Raw genomic sequence first — 16,585 nt, 5'->3', positions numbered from 1 at the left:
TTTAGTGTTGAGTAGAATCCAACATTCTTCATTAATTGGGTAGTTTCAAATAGCTAATATCCATGCCTCCTTGCAGACAACAACTTGAGAGAGGATACAGGGGAGGAGATAGGTTCTGGATGTAATATGATTCGTGAGACACAGTTGTCCACGGGGAGAGCCCATGGAAAGGGTACCCAGCCAGACTCCAAATCTTTCACTTTTCCTTTAGCCAACTCAGATTGTTGTTCATTTGCTCAACTGTGTCTGACTCTCTGTGACCCCATGGACTGCAGCATGCTAGGCTTCCCTGTCCTTCACCATCTCCTGGAGTTTGCTCAAACCCGTGTCCAATGAGTCGATGATGCCATCCAACCATCTCGTCCTCTGTGGGCCCCTTCTTCTCCTGCCCTCAATCTTTCCCAGCATCAGGGTCTTTTCCAGCTCATATTATACACAGTTAATATGCATAATCACATTATACACATAGGGTAACAGTTACAACATGTAATTGATGTACTGCTGGTAGGTTATGGAACACACAGCCTGATTCGTAGGAGGTCAAGGTAGCCAGGACTGGGAAGTGGCTGGAAGGGAGCAGGAGGCAGCAGGGAGGTCCTGTCCTTCCCTGGGGATTTCATAAACCCTCCCCAGCCTCTCACCACGGAGACTGCGGCAGCAGCAGGGAAATAATGCCCTTTGCCTTCCTGATAGAAAGGCAAGGAAGTCAGACTGCCCGAGGGACCAGCCTTCCCACCTGAATTAGAACTTGACCTTTAGGTTTTCTCTTCGCCATGCAGGTCAGAGCCCTGAGCCCTCGGCAGCCTGCACAACCCCAGCTTTGGCTGCAGGTGACTCTCAATCTGCCAAATGCACTGCAGCCTGTTTTCGCACAACTGCAACAAGACTGTCAGTCTGAAAAAAAAAAGGTAATGTGGAAACAGCGACGGTGATTCACTGGGCGCTCTCTCTGTGCCAGGCCCCACAGGGATGTCTCTCAAACCTCACTCTCCCATGTGCAGTCATCCTCCTCCGGTCCACTGATGAGACGCACGCGGCCCAGGAGGGGACAGCCTGCTCAACGTCACAGTCACAGTGGCCCCGGTGAGGACAGCCTATCCTTCAAAGGAGGTGGTGAAAGTCAGTTTCATGATTCTTGCGCCTCATTAGCCTTCTTAGCGGAAGTCACAAATTCACTTTGAAGCCAGGATAAAGTGGAAAGAAAGACGCTGTCATTCTAAATGAAGTTTGGCACTTTACCATGTAGGACTGGGCACTGTGATTTCTTGAATAAAATTGTTATTATTTTGAGAATGATGAGAAGACTATATAATTCCAATGGTTGGAAAAGTTCTGAGGACCAGCCTGAGATTTCACACAGGAAAGAAATAGCTGGCAAAGCAGATTAAGAGGCACGTGAGGGATGAGAAGAGCATGGTTGCTTCCTGCTTGCCTCATGGGTGTCCTGCTCTTCCATGCCTTGGTGCATGTTCCCAAGATCTCAGCCTTGGTTCTGTCCAAGGCCCCCAAAACTACCAGTGCATTCAGTGAGGTACATGGGGATATTATCGTCCTCTCCACTTTCCTGAGAGGGAAATTGAGACACATCAAGTTTGAGTAAGTCACATCTACACATGTTCAGTTCAGTCGCTCAATCGTGTCCAACTCTTTGCGACCCCATGGACCACAGCACACCAGGCCTCCCTGTGCATCACCAACTCCTGGAGTCCACCCAAACCCATGTCCATCGAGTTGGTGATGCCATCAAACCATCTCATCCTCTGTCGTCTCCTTCTCCTCCCACCCTCAATCTTTCCCAGTATCAGGGTCTTTTCAAATGAGTCATCTCTTTGCATCAGGTGGCCAAAGTATTGGAGTTTCAGCTTCAGCATCCGGCCCTCCAATGAACACCCAGGACTGATCTCCTTTAGGATAGACTGGTTGGATCTCCTTGCAGTCCAAGGGACTTTCAACAGTCTTCTCCAACACCACACTTCAAAAGCATCAATTCTTCGGTGCTCCACTTTCTTTGTAGTCCAACTCTCACATCCGTACATGACCACTGGAAAAACCGTAGCCTTAACTAGATGGATCTTTGTTGGCACAGTAACGCCTCTGCTTTTTAATATGCTGTCTAGTTTGGTCATCACTTTCTTTCCAAGTCGTAAGCATCTTTTAATTTCATGGCTGCGATCACCATCTGCAGTGATTTTGGAGCCCAGAAAAACAAAATCAGCCACTGTTTCCACTCTTTACCCATCTATTTGCCATGGAGTGATGGGACCAGATGACAAGATCTTAGTTTTCTAAATGTTGAGCTTTAAGCCAACTTTTTCACTCTAGGCAAGGTCAAAATGTAAATCATGCATTAAACATTATGGGCTTCCTTGGTGACTCAGATGGTAAGGAGTTGGCCTGCAATGCAGGAGACCAGGGTTGGATCCCTGGGTCAGGAAGATCCCCTGGAGAAGGGAAAGGCAACTCCAGTATTCTGGAGAATTGTCTGGAGACAAAAAAGTCTCCAGGAGAGAATGAATTACCCACAGCTAGCAAGAAACAGATTCACATTCGGATCTTTCAGGTCAGCTGCCGGCCCTTGACCATCACAGCAATGGCCTCTGGGACAGGGCTTCCTGTCTCCAAGTACAGAGCTAGACTAATGGACTTAGCCTAGGTAAGAGGAAATTCCCCTAGGATGCCGTGGCAATTGCTGACGCTTTCTTGCATTCCAACCTTTGTCCTTGATATTCCATTTATTGGGGGAATGCTTCAATATTTGTAATTTATAGTGCAAATATCCTTTACCTTGCTCCCTGCAAAACACTGCCAGCTGGCGCACACAAGAGGAGGGCAGCCACCTTTCTAATTTCTGGATATTGTTGAGGAGGTCTGCAAATCTGGAAAACAATATAGCCATTACTAGGCAGCCGGGGGCCCCTCCTGATGCACTGTGGGTCAGGGAGAGCCGTGTTTTGTAACCATGGAAACAAAATGAGTTTGAGAAGGCTGAAAGCAAACCTCCAGAATTCAGATTACCCTTTAAAGATGGCAGAGAGGGAAAAAGCTCTATCATCACTTAACATATAGGAACTAGTTCTAGAATATCTAGACTTTAATGGAATCAATTATCCTGGCTGTCTTGAGAGACAGGGAGAGATATTGTGATCCACAGAAGTGTCTGATAAGTCAGCCCGCAGCCTTGAAGGGAGGCAAGAGCTGCCAGGAAGCCTTCTCCCATCCTCTGACTTCATATTAAGGGTTTTGGGCTCACTCTGTCTTTCCAGAAAGGTGTGCCATTCAGGAACTCCATGGGAAAGACTCTGCCCTCTCCAGCAGCTCCGTCCCCCACAGTCCTCACCACGAGAGAAACTGTCCCCACCAACCTGCCCGCCTCTCTCGGCAAGATGCATCAGGCCAAGGGACGTCCCTCGAGAGGCAGTCCTTCCTTCTCAGGCTGGCCCCTTCCTGGGTGTTCTCAGGATTAAGATTGAGGGTCATGGTCAGATCCGATGGGTCCTGAGAGTCCTGTCTAGTCTCCGTGCCTTAGAGAAGCAAGGGCCACATTTGTGGTGCTGTCCTGTGCCTAGGCGCTTCAGTCGTGTCCGACTCCTGTGACCCTGTGGACTGTGGCCCGCTAGGCTCCTCGTCCATGGGATTCTCCAGGCAAGAATTCTGGAGTGGGTTGCCATTTCCTCCTCCAGGGAATCTTCACAACCCAGGGATCGATCCTGCGTCTCTACGTCTCCTGCATTGCAGACGGATTCTTTACCACTAGCTACTGAGGTCTATTTGCAGAGACAGCTGTTTAACGTTTACAGATTCCCCAGGACCGAGGGAGCCCAGCCCTGACCCCGTGCTCTTGAGAGAGATGGACGGTGTTGTCACTTCACAACCCCACATGCTCTGGTCTCACTGCTTGTCCACCAAGATAAGAACTTCTGGCTGACAGGTAGTTTTCTTTTTTTAATATATATATTTTATCCAAGAGTGTTGGTCCTATAGGAGCTTGTACACCATTATAGGAACAGAACTTGAAAAGCACTTATTTACCTTATGATATTTATTTATTCAAATTTGATTTTGTTAAAGGCTCAGTACCATGTTTTAAAAATTATTTTTGGCTGCTCTGGGTCTCTGTGGCAGTGTGCGCAGGCTCTTAGTTGCCCCATGGAGTGTGGGATCTTCCCAGATCAGGAATTGAACCTGCATCTCTGCATTGGAAGGCAGATTCTTAACTACTGGACCACCAGGGAAGTCTCAGTAGTTCTGTTTCTTGAGATCAAAATCTTATTAGGTGACTTGGGGTGTGACTATTAGGTGACTATTAGGTTGAGTGACTTGGGGTGTGGGGTGCCCAGAACCTCCACATCTCTGTTGCTGCCGTGAACACTTCAGGCATAAGTGGGCAGGATGCAGAGGGGCTGGGAAGGGGAGCATACCCCGCTTTTTCCTGGCCCAGGAGCCGAGCCCTCGTGGAGGGGGGCAGCCAGACCTGACCTGGGCTCCTCCCAAGGACGCGGCGTGAACATCGATTCTGTGAGAGTGTAGCTGAGGAAATAGCCCGTAATGCCACAATTATGGTTCATCTGTTGCTATGGTATTTCTGTGGCCGGTTTGGATCCGTGGATGTCTTGATTATTCTCAACACCCATTTATAGAACTCTCCGCTCATCACCATGGGCTCTGACACCATCTTCATAGGGTGCTCTGGTAACAGACCCCCATTAGCATCAGCACCATCTCTCAATGCACAAGAAGCAGGTGTTGTTTCAGTAACTAAAATCAGGGAAAGTGAAAGAAAAGATATATGACAAAGGACATTATCATTCTAATAATGGCAGCTCAGCTTTAGGTTAAATTACAGTTGACATAAATTGATGTTTTGATGTCAAAAGACACCATTTGATAGCATTAAGGTTTTGACATCTAGTTGGGGGCACAGTTGAGAGAAAATATTATTTGAAGAACAGGTGACTGATTTTAAAGGGAGGTACAGTGAGGCTAAAGGAGGACATTGCCAACAACCTCGGCTCTCAGACCTCTGGTCTGCAAAGAAACTGTGGAGAAAACTAATCGATTCACAGTGTAGTCTTTTATGTACCCGAGCCTATGTTCAGAGAATGTTTACAAGTTAGGAATAATAATGTATAATAATTATGTATGTATAACTAATATTGAAATACCATAATAGTGTGAGCAATAAAAAAGAGAAAAAAATAAAAGTTCCTATTGGTAAACAAGTTACCGTGTATTCATGCAACGGAATTCTATGTGCCTGTGTGTACTAAGTTGCTTCAGTTATGTCTGACTCTTTGCAACTCTATGGACTGTAGCCCATCAGGCTCCTCTGTCCATGGGATTCTCCAGGCAAGAATACTGGAGTGGGTTGCCATGCCCTCCTTCAAGACATGTTCCCAACCCAGGGATCGAACCTGTGTCTCTTTCGTCTTCTGCATTGACAGGCAGATCCTTTACCACTAGTGCTACCTGGGAAGCCCATGGAATTCTACATAACAGTGGAAATGAGTAAGAGTTATGTGCATCAACACCCACAGACAGCATCCCAAACAGGCAAGAAAAGAACAAAGTGCTTACAATAGTGCACTACTTATGGAGAATTCAAAACTATGCAAGACTAAGCAATATAAGGTTTGAGGTTGCATTGCTATGTGTAAGAATTACGAAGAAAACTAAGTGAATAAGAATCACAAAATTAAGTGAATAAGGAACATAAAACACAAACACACACACATATGTGAACAAATCAACTATGGCCTTCAGCAATAATGGTCCAATTCTAACGCTTAAGCTGAGTGGTTAGACTTGGATGTTCATAACATTATTCTTTGTATCTCATATACTTTCGATATCTCCTTTGGGTTTATGAACCACAGAACTGGCCATTGACTTGCTTTCTTTCTCCACCTGCAAACCTTGATTTTCCCCTTGTCCAGTCTGGGCTGTCCCAGCACTTGCCTCCCATCTTCACAGAAGGCGACTCGCTTGGCTCAGAGGATATGCTCTGCACAAGGGAATTATAAATGATTCCCAACCATCATGATTACCATTCAGTAATAATGAGAGTAACTAAGTGGCTGATTCACAAATATATGCATTTCTGTCTTAAAAAAAAAAAAAACACGACCGTGAACCAGAATGATAATGATTTATAAATTTTTCCACAGAAGATATTGGCAAAATCATACAAAATAGAGGATCTTTACTGACTTTCTTCCTTTATATGATTTTTCTGGAATACAACAAGATCATATTAGAGAGTTACTGTACAATTTCCCTTCCTGTCTGATGTGGAACTGAAGCGGTTCAGTTCAGTTCAGTTCAGTTGCTCAGTCACGTCTGACTCTTTGTGACCCCATGGACTGCAGCACGCCAGGCTTCCCTGTCCTTCACCATCTCTGGGAGCTTGCTCAAACTCATGTCCATCGAGTTGGTGATGCCATCCAACCATCTCATCCTCTTTCATCCCCTTCTCCTCCTGCCTTCAGTCTTTCCCAGCATCAGGGTCTCTTCCAATGAGTCAGTTCTTTGAATCAGGTGGCCAAAATATTGGAGTTTCAGCTTCAGCATCCGTCCTTCCAATGAATATTCAGGACTGATCTCCTTTAGGATGGACTGGTTTGATCTCCTTTAAGTCCAAGGGACTCTCAAGGGTCTTCTCCAACACCACAGTTCAAAAGCATCAATTCTTCGGTGCTCAGCTTTTTTATGGTCTAACTCTCACATTCATACACCACTACTGGAAAAACCTTAGCTTTGACTAGATGGAGCTTTTTCAGCAAAGTAATGTCTCTGCTTTTAATATGCTGTCTAGGTTGGTGATAGCTTTTCTTCCAAGGAGCAAGCATCTTTTAATGTCATGGCTGCAGTCACCATCTACAGTGATTTTGGAGCCCAAGAAAATAAAGTCTGTCACTGTTTTCATTGTTTCCCCATCTATTTGTCATGAAGTGATGGGACTGTATGCCATGATCTTAGTTTTTTGAATGTTGAGTTTTAAGCCAGCTCTTTCACTCTCCTCTTTCACTTTCATTAAGAGGCTCTTTTGTTCCTTCTCGCTTTCTGCCATAAAGGTGGTGTCATCTGTGTATCTGGGATTATTGATATGTCTCCTGGGAAATCTTGATTCCAGCTTGCACTTCATCCAGTCTGGCATTTCACATGATGTACTCTGCATGTAAGTTAAATAAGCAAGGTGACAATATACAGCCTTGATGTACTCCTTTCCCAATTTGGAACCAGTCTATTGTTCCATGTCCGGTTCTCACTGTTGCTTCTTGACCTGCATACAGATTTCTCAGGAGGCAGGTAAGGTGGTCTGATAGTCCCATCTCTTTAAGAGGCAGAGGTACATAAAGAAACTTATTTAAGGTCTTAAAACACTGAGTGTACCCTGGGACTCAGTCTCCAAATAACGGGCTAGCCCACCCCATCCCCCACCTCTGCTCTCCCCTCTGATACGTCACTATGAGAGGGAGAACCAGGAGGAGTCTGGCAATGGTTCTAACACAAAGAGCACTGACTTGGGAGGCGATCGATCTGGGTTTACGTGTTAAATTTATAATCTACAATCTCAGCCACCTGCTATGGAAGAACCATCTCTGTTTGTAGGATGGTATATTTTAATACCATGGTGAGCAGGCAGAATTCCCAACTAGATTCATCAACAGATACAAAGGTTTATGTGCAGAATCTTATGTGATCTAATTGTAGCCCCATAAGCAATGGCAGGTGCTTGCTTGGCTTTTTCTCCAAAGGTGCCCCTTTCAATACCATGATCTTTCAGTTCTTCCAGCATTTTGGGGGCAGGCATCCATTAGGTGCTAATCCTCCTATGAACACCTTGTGGCTTTTGCCTGTGAGAGGCTGTCAGTGGGTGCCTGGGGCAGCAGTAGACAGTAAAGAAGAAACCAAGATGGTAGGGGTTATGGTGACCCTGAATCTTTAAAAAGAAGAAGGCTGTTGGCAGCCAATTAAGTTGACTGTGCTCTTCTCCCCATGGGGACCCAGTGTATAATCGCTGCAAACAGCCGCCTTCTTGGTAGTGTGTGCAGCTTGTTACCTGTACAGATTGCCCTAAGGGAACTCGGAGACAACTCTTTCCAGTGGACCTTCATGACTGGCATGCTGGCCCCAGTCTAGGCTCCAGACAGGTGTGTGTGGTGCCTTTGGAAAGCCCGGGGGCACAGTGGCCAGGGTCCACATTGGCCAAGTCATAATGTCCATCCACACCAAGCTGCAGAAGCAGCAGCATGTGATTGGGGCTCTCTGTGGGGCCAAGTTCAAGTTCCCTGGCCGCCAGAAGATCCACTTCTCCAAGTGGGGATCTACCAAGTTTCATGCAGATGAATGTGAAAACATGGTGGCAGAGAAGCCATCCCGGATGGCTGTGGAATCAAGTAGGTCCCTAATTGTGGCCTTCTGGACAAATGGGGCCTGCACTAGAGAAAGCCTGGTCGCTGTCCCCTCCTTACTCAAGCCCAGCAATAAATCCTACTTTCCTGTTGAAAAAGAGGAGGAGGCTGGGAAACATCTCAAGCCCCGTCTTTGCAACAACACACTTGTTCTGGCTATATCCTAAGAAGCAGAGTAGCCAGGTCACTTCCAGGAAGCAAGCCTACATTTGCTGGGCAGCCTTCTCTCATGATCAGACCTCCTTCTCCTGTTGCTTTTTCTCCTGCGGCCCCCTCAGCCTCCAGTGCAAAGAAAGGTGGTCTGATTCTTTCCAGCGATCTAAAGTACAAGAAGTTCACTAGTGGGGGATCGAATACAGGGAGGGCCACGGGCCTGCCTGAGGACTCAGAAGCTGCCAGGAATCCAGAATCCTGGAAGGTCAAGGCACAGGAAGCAGCAGGCTCTCTCTTTGCCTGAAAAGTCTGGCCAACAGTACAGCGAACAACAATACAGCGACTGTGAACAGATTCTAAGCACCACTTCCCGTCAATGAGTCAATGGGATCCCGCGTGGGAGCATCCAGCAGGTCCTGCCAGGGGTCAGGCCCGATCTCTCCATCTGGGAGGAGAACAAGGTCGCTTTTCCTTTCAACTTCGGTACCAGGAACTAAGACTCTGCATCAGGTGATGGGTTTTCACTAAGACTCCATAGACTACAGCCCTCCAGGCTCCTCTGTCCATGGGATTCTCCAGGCAAGAATACTGGAGTGGGTTGCCATGCCCTCCTCCAGGGGATCTTCCCAACCCAGGAATGAAACCCGAGTCTCCCGTGTCTCCTACGTTGGCAGGAGGATTTTTTACCCATTGAGCCACCGGGGAAGCCCACACCCAAATTGGGATAGTTGTTTCCTTGTCTGAAAGCTCCCTAAAAGCAAAGATCATGCTTTGTTCAACACTTTAACCTGTGGTTCTTTGTAAGGCGCAGTTTTCCATAAGAGACCGGGTCTTTTATTTCTGGGAAAGCCCCACATAAAATAAATGTGTCGAAGGAAGAAGAGAATAACAATACTATAGCCTATGAGGCAGGTACAATTATCCTCATTCCCATGGTACAAACGGGAAAAGTGAGTCTTCAAGAGTAAGTCATTTACTAAAGTTCACATAAAAAGTAAGTGAATAATCGGGCGTAAACTCAGGTTTCCAGGAAGTCCTGGGCACTGTTGTGTCAGATGGTGGTGGACCTGGTCACTGGCCTTTAGGGTCTGGACCAGTTTCCTGGAGCTGGTTCACAGCCTGGGAGATACCATGCTGGCGGCTTCAAAGCACCAAGATGTATGCTCTCACAGGCCTGGAGGCCAGGAGTCCAGGATGCAGGTGTCGGCAGAGCCAGTTCCGCCTTGCTGAGGGAGAACCTGTGCTGGGCAGATCCTTGGAGCCCCTTGGCTTGTGGACTCACGGCCCCAGCTGAGCCCCCACCATCACACGGGCCCCTCCTTGGCCTCCAGGTCCCCTGCTCTCTTCTCATAGGATGTTGTTGTTCATTGTTGCTAGTTGCTAAGACGTGTCCGACTCTTTGCAACCCCATGGATTGCAGCACACCAGGCTCCTCTGTCCTCCACTATCTCCCAGAGTTTGCTCAAACTCATGTCCATCAAGTCAGTGATGCTGTCCAACCATCTCATCCTCTGCCGTCCCCTTCTCCTCCTGCCTTCACTCTTTCCCAGCATCAGGGTCTCTTTAGTGAGTCAGCTCTTCGCAACAGGTGGCCAAAGCATTGGACCTTCCTATAAGGCTACTGGTCACTGTAAACAGGGTCCACGCTAAACCAGGATGACCTGGTCTTACCTAGTGACATCTTCAAAGACCTTATTTCCGAGTTAGATTACATTTTGAAGTTCTGGATGGACAGGAATTTGTGGGGACACTATTCAACCCAGTTCAGAGTCTCCCAGATCTGGACTAAGGATCTTGGCCCCTCCCTGGCTTTGTGACCTCACAATCCTCACTGCCCTGGCAGTTGTGATGTCTAACTCAGGGGACAGTACATCCTGGTTTGCCCCAGATGGTCCCTGCTGCCCTGACATCCCTTTAACATTGTCCCGTTTACTCTCTAAAGTGTCTCCGTTTGAACAATAAATGACACAGTCACTCCACATGTGTGAAAGTCTAACTCACAGGAGGCTCTAAACAAGTAGCACCATCTAGTATCAGAAGACTGGCATTCAGGACAGGACCACGGGTTTGGTAAAGGCTTTCTGTCACCGGGAGGTGAAGGCTGAGCCACAGTTAACAGCTTTGGCTACAAACCAGAAAGAACCATTTGTGTGCGGAGTGTGGAAAGGAGGATAAATCACGTGCTGGTTGGAGTGTGCAGAACTCTCCCGTGAGTAGATGCGTCTCCAGCTCTGTGGACGTAGTCTCATGGGTGTATTTAAGTCGACAGTTAAAAGGGGGGGAGGGTGAGGAGGAGGGGCTGAAGCTCGTTCCCGACTTCTCTGGCTTGGCACGGTCAGGCAAACAGCGCAGCTTCCAAAGACTGCTGAATTCCTGAATGAATTGTGAAGACATTTCCCAAATCAAAGTTCATGACACTCAAGTAGGTGTAATTCCAGCTTTTCAAGACACACAGAGTCTAAATCACTTTCATTTCTTATTTGTAAAGTAACCTAATTCAATTCTTCCATTAGTTCTCACGGCAAGTGTCTTGAACATTTTCTGCATCAGAATCAGCCCCGTTTGCCAGAAGTACAGTATCCAAGACCCCGACCCAGACCTACTGAAGACAATCGTTCAGGATGGAGCACAGAGGACCCTAATTTTTAAATACCATCCCTGGTGATTCTCTGCTCATTCACTAGAACCGGTGGCTGCAACCTCAGGGGACTTGTGGTTCAGCTTGGACAGGAAGAAAGGAGGCCCAACCAGCTAGGGCCCAGCACACTGCCTTTACCTACTAATATTTATCACCAAATGTGGATTCAGGAGCAATCCTGAGACTCTTGAACACTTTTTCTCTTATCTCCTTAAATATTGAACTCAATGACGCCTTCCCGTCTTCGAATCAACTAAAATGAAAGTGTAATTATTCTCTGTGGCTTTATTGTTGTTATTGTTTAGTTGCTAAGTCCTGTCCGACTCTTGCAACCTGATGGATTGTAACCCATCAGACTCCTCTGTCCATGGGAATCTCCAGGCAAGAATACTGCAGCAGGTTGCCATTTCCTTCTCCAGGGCATCTTCCTGACCCAGGGAATGAACCCAAGTCTCCTGGGTCTCCTGCACTCCAGGCAGATTTTTTTTACCACTGAGCCATGCAGGGAGCTCCTTCTATGGGTATTAGAATACAAAATGAGGACAGCACATTCCACCACAAACCTGAAGAAAAGTTATATCAAAGATAACAAGTGATAATAAAGTGTAAAGATTTTTCGACTCTGAAAGCACTGGTTCACAAAGGATCAGCCTGTTGGTCTTGTTCCAAGGCCTTCCAGAATAATAATAGTTAAAAACACAAAGAGTAAAATGTATATAAAAATGCAACAACACACAAGTTAAGGTTTTCCCCACCAACATGTACTACGTGGATTACTCTGGAAACTTAGCCCCCCGCTGAATCTATTTCATAGAAAAACATAAAATGTTTACAAAGTCCTCCTACACCTCCCAGGGACTTAAATTTCAAATCACACTGTGCTGTTTTTAAGCCCTGAGGTCAAGCAGGAAGAGATTTCTTTTATGTTGGAAAGGAATCAAGGGATTCGGGCATATTTTAGCTCATCTTTCATTTCCAAGCACTCCTTAGACATTAATAAGTGTAATCCCCTAAATTGGCAAAGAAATATAGCCCCCTAGATATTGGGCCTTTCCCTGGGCTTGAACAAAGAGGGCAAGACTGCCCCAAATCTGGGAGGGGGCCGCGACTCCCCAGACCTTTGACCACCCTCGTTCCCCAAGTTACAACTTTTCAGTTAGGAAACTAAAGAAAAGAAAAGAAAAATATTTAAAATGCAATCATAAGTGTGTCTATGTGTCATTAAGGATGCACATTTTTCTTGTCACTTTCCAAACTTTAAATGTGAATTTTTCTTCTAACTGCTGGATTTCATTCTTCTGGGGAAAAAAGGGGAGCCCTTTAAGAACCCGAAAATGAGGCTTCCACCTAATACTAATTTTCTTCTTAGTTATAAAGGCTATTGTTTGTTTGAACAAAGAGAAATAGGAGCTATTAGCAGCTGTTTACATTATAGGAATGAGGGCACAGAGGGGGGAGGGGAGGGAACCTTGCTTACTAATGAGCAGGGGACGGGGGTTACTTGGAAAATGTAGGCCCCCCAAAAGGAAAGACGCCACTAACATCTTCTAGTCCTTCCATCCAACCAATATGCTGTATTGATCATTATTGTTAAATGCCACCAACATATTTTAGATAGATTAGGTTGAGTGTTAGAATTTATATTAAACAAGCAGAATCTGATTTTCAAAACCAAAACCAAAACCAACACAGCACCCTAGAATTCTGGGAGCAGGTTTGTATAGAAACACCCTGGAGCCAGGCTGAGCACCCAGGGCAGCCACGTGGGGGTCGCCACCGGCCCAAGGAGCCCTGGCTTCTCAGGAGGGGCCGCAAAACAGGCCCTCGATAAATATTTATAGAACAAATGAGTGAATGAATTTCACTTGAATTAAACATGACTCGTCCACGCCTGGCATAATTCCCTTTCATTCCAGTGAACGGAAGCCTGGCTGAGAGCAGGAAAGTTCCCTGAGCTGCCCAGCTGCCTGGGGGCTTTTCCGGCCTGGGCAAGGGCAGGAGGAAGCCCCAACTAACTCATAGTCACTCCTCAGAATAGTTTTATTAAAGGGGAAAAAAATCACCAACGATGATACCCAGTGACAAGCTTCTGCCACCCACCCATTCCATGTTCCACCTGGTCATGCGCTAGTTTCAGACTTAGGGCACAAGTGACCCAAGTCAGAATTCTTTTTTTCTTTTAATCTTTGGGGAAGAAACAAAAGGAGAAAGCACAAGTGCAGATTAAATATGAGTCAGGTCCAGGCTTTTAATACCACTATGTTTAACTCACCAGATAATCAGAGCATTAACTGCAGGCATAATTTGTCAGCAAGCTCCCTCCATTGTTCCCTGAAGCATGCGGGGTGGGGGGTGTGGACTGATTCAATTCATGTGGGAATCGGTGTTTACATCCACGAGTCCTAATGGAAAGGCACACCGTTTTCAAACTGGAACAAAAAATCATAATGCCCTTTGCCACTAAAGCTGGAGACTTTGCGATGCCTCTCTCCCAGGTGGACGAGCTACGTTTGGAAGGATGTTTTCTTCCGTGTGGAAATCTCTACTTACTAGCTACTGCAGCAAGTCCCGGAAGGGCTGGAGCCTCTCCAGTTCGAGTTTTATAAGTCTCCAGGAAAAGCGGATTCTGCTCTCTGCCTCTCCCTCACGACTTAACCTTTCTTTTTTTCCTTTTTTCCTGTAAGAGACTTTTCATTTGTTGCTTCTAGAAAGCCAGGTGCATGGCAGTCCAGCTCTCCGGCAGAACCCTGTTTCCTGCTGGGTCACCCACGGTGCGCGGGCTGCGGGCAGGGGCTGCAGAGAGGAGGGGCCGCCGCCTGGGGACCCGCGGTCTAGGCCCCGGCCCACCCCTTCGGGCCGCCCTGAGCTGGGAGGGAGTCGGCTTTTCCACGACACGCACTGACTAATCCTTCAGAGATTAAAAACCCGTTCTGTGAGCCCAGCCTTCCCCGTGGCAGCCCAGAACAAGCGAGTTCCCGGGATTTGGGGTTCCAGAAGCTCCGGCAAACAGCGTTTGCATAAAATGGGGGCGTGGGGGGGGGGGAGAGGGAGGGCTCTCGGAGTGCCTATTTCACACGGCTTACAGTCTGGAGTTGCTCTTAGCCCTTGTGCTTGCTTTTAAAAGTGAGGCAGTGGCATTTTGCATTTAATCCAGGCTAAAGCTCTTTGGTATAGTGACTTAAAAGGCCTTCAAGTGGCCAAGACTGCACAGCTTGGATCCCATCTTGCAAAGGTTACGAGTCCGTTTTATAGAAGGTCTTTGTGGGCCCAAGCACAGGCCTCTGTCCTGAAGAAAAGGCGCGGGGGTTTAAGCAGGGTTCTCCCGGCCCACCCACCCCGCCCCGTCTGTGCGCCCTGCGGTCGGTCAGCGAGGCCTGCGGGCGCTGCGGGGCTGCGGGCACTCGCTTGTAGCATCCGGATGCAGGCGGAACCACCTCCACCCGCGTGGCCGCGTCCTCCCAAGAAACCGGAGCAGGATCCGGAGCAGGTCAAGGAGGCGCGGCCCAGACCAGCCAGCAGGGGACGCCGCGGGCCCTGCCGAGACAAAGGCGCGCGGCCGGGAGCCGGGAAGTGGGGGCGGCGCCCCGGGCCGGGGCCGGGGTGGGGGGGGGGGGCCTCCCCTCCGCGCCCTCCGCCCAAGCCCGCCCGCGGCCCGGGGGCTGACCCAGGGCAGCCCGGCCCCCCGGGAGGGGACGGGCGGGGGGTGAGCTGGTATCTTTCTCAAGATGGTTCCCACGGGCCGCACGGTCGCGGGCATCTGTCCCCGGGTCACCGACGGGCTTCTCCGCGTCGCAGCGCGGCCGCCCGGGGCGCTGCGAGGTGGGGACCCCAGGCCCGCATGGGCAAGGCCGCCGAGGCGTGCAGGGTCCCGGGGGGCAGGTCCTCCCGCCCGCGCCTCCCGCCCCCCGGCCACTCCCCGCGGTGACCTCATTCCTGGGTCGCGCCGAGCAGCCTGCCTTCCGCGCCCGGGACCTTGCAGGCTTTTGCGTTTGCACACGCGGCGCGGGCGGCCTCGTCCTTAGAGGAGACGCCGCCTTTATTTCTGGCACCAACCGGCGCACCCCTTCCAGCCCCCCGCCCCCGCCACCGAGCAGAGTCACTTTGGCACGGCGTCACGTGGCCCTCGGGGCCGGCTTCCCGCTCCGCACCAGGTGAGCGCGGAGCCGCGCGCACACCGTATGCACGGCCATCCCAGCCTGGACCTGCGAGGCTCGGGCTGCTGCCAGGCTCTAGTGCAAGTCGGGTCAAGGCGGCCTGACGGGACCTGCCACGGAGCCCGGGGCCTCGGGAGAGTCTGCGCGGGGCCCTGCGGGAACACAAAGAGCCTGTGAGTCAGGCTCCTCCCAGCCGGCGCGCAGGCTCCTCCCCAGCGAGTGGGGGACACACGGAAGCATCTTCACCCACGCGGGCCGCACCTGGGGGCTCGGGATTTCTGCGCCCTCTGTCCCGCTGCCCCAAACCCTTGGGAACCCAATCCAAAACTTTAGTTTCCCTGGCTCCATGGCCAGGTCTTTCCCAACACTGAAGGGGTTAGCTGGGGAAAAAAAAAAATCAAAGCCAAGTTTTGAGATTAAATTTCCTGTGTATCTTCAATACATTAGAACAGAAATTCAGAAGGGGAAACAGCATTGGGAACGAACTTTTCTCCTGTGCCCCAGTGAACCCACGGCCCCCTCGCCCTCCCCACCAGAGTGGGGAAGATCTGAATACTGTGATTATAACAGACTGCATTGGACACATTTTCTTTTTTAAGATAAAAGTTTTATTTAAGAGAGAAGCACAAAGACGCCACTGTCGTGAACAAGCCGGGGCCTCCCGGGGGCTGGAGGACCTTCCAGATGGGAACAAAAGGCGTTGGCTCTTGATTAAGGGAAGTCACTGGTGGGCCCAGCCCCTGGGCCCCGGTCCTCCCCCAGCTCCGGGCCCTGTGCTCCCACTGCAGAGGTCCTTGGGCGCCAGACCTGGTGTTTCCCTCTCAGCCCCCTTTTGCTAAGTCATCCCCAGGCCTCAGCCTGCTCCTGCCCCCACTCGTCATCCCCATCAGGGCTCTTGTCCTCTTTAATCAATAGAAATTGATTAGAGGCCAGTCAAGAAATTCAGGCAAGGCTTTATGGGGGCCACTGCTGCAGCCAGAGGGAGGGAGAATAGCTAACAGTCCCCTTGCTAGCTCCCGAGGGGGGTCGAGCTGGTTCCTTATATGGGATGCGGACAGGGGTGTGTCCAGGGGGCTGGCTGGAGGGGTGGTTTAGATGGTCTGCACACCCTTTGCTGGTGTGGAGTGCAGGGGGCACAGGCAGGACCCTGCTTTTGCTCCTGGGTCTTCAGAAGTGGCAGTTGGGTTTTTCCTATCTTAACCTGTATCTTATTGTCTGTAACTTGCCCC

The 16,585-nt window shown here is 49.2% G+C and overlaps 2 long non-coding RNA genes and 1 other non-coding gene across 4 annotated transcripts; 2 read left to right on the top strand and 1 right to left on the bottom strand.

Annotated features, from left to right (window-relative positions):
• Positions 1-7,960: 7,960 nt before the first annotated feature.
• On the top strand, positions 7,961-8,095 carry LOC139030459 (small nucleolar RNA SNORA70). The gene has a single exon (XR_011482830.1). It is a non-coding gene; the product is annotated as a small nucleolar RNA SNORA70 (small nucleolar RNA).
• Positions 8,096-10,375: 2,280 nt separating this feature from the next.
• Positions 10,376-11,484, top strand: LOC110131914 (uncharacterized). Its single transcript, XR_002312307.2, has 2 exons — positions 10,376-10,773; positions 11,078-11,484. It is a non-coding gene; the product is annotated as an uncharacterized lncRNA (long non-coding RNA).
• Positions 11,473-14,738, bottom strand: LOC139030408 (uncharacterized). 2 transcript variants are annotated; one of them, XR_011482784.1, is made up of 3 exons: positions 13,753-14,738; positions 13,475-13,604; positions 11,473-11,717 (listed from the first exon to the last, which is right to left on the bottom strand). It is a non-coding gene; the product is annotated as an uncharacterized lncRNA (long non-coding RNA). The 2 variants fall into 2 exon arrangements; XR_011482783.1 differs by having other exon boundaries at positions 13,475-14,738.
• Between the last annotated feature and the right edge of the window lie 1,847 nt (positions 14,739-16,585).

This window comes from Odocoileus virginianus, chromosome 22 (assembly GCF_023699985.2).
Source record: "Odocoileus virginianus isolate 20LAN1187 ecotype Illinois chromosome 22, Ovbor_1.2, whole genome shotgun sequence".
NCBI lineage: Eukaryota > Metazoa > Chordata > Mammalia > Artiodactyla > Cervidae > Odocoileus > Odocoileus virginianus.
Note: the sequence above shows the minus strand (reverse complement) of the source record. Positions and strands in the feature narration are given on the sequence as shown.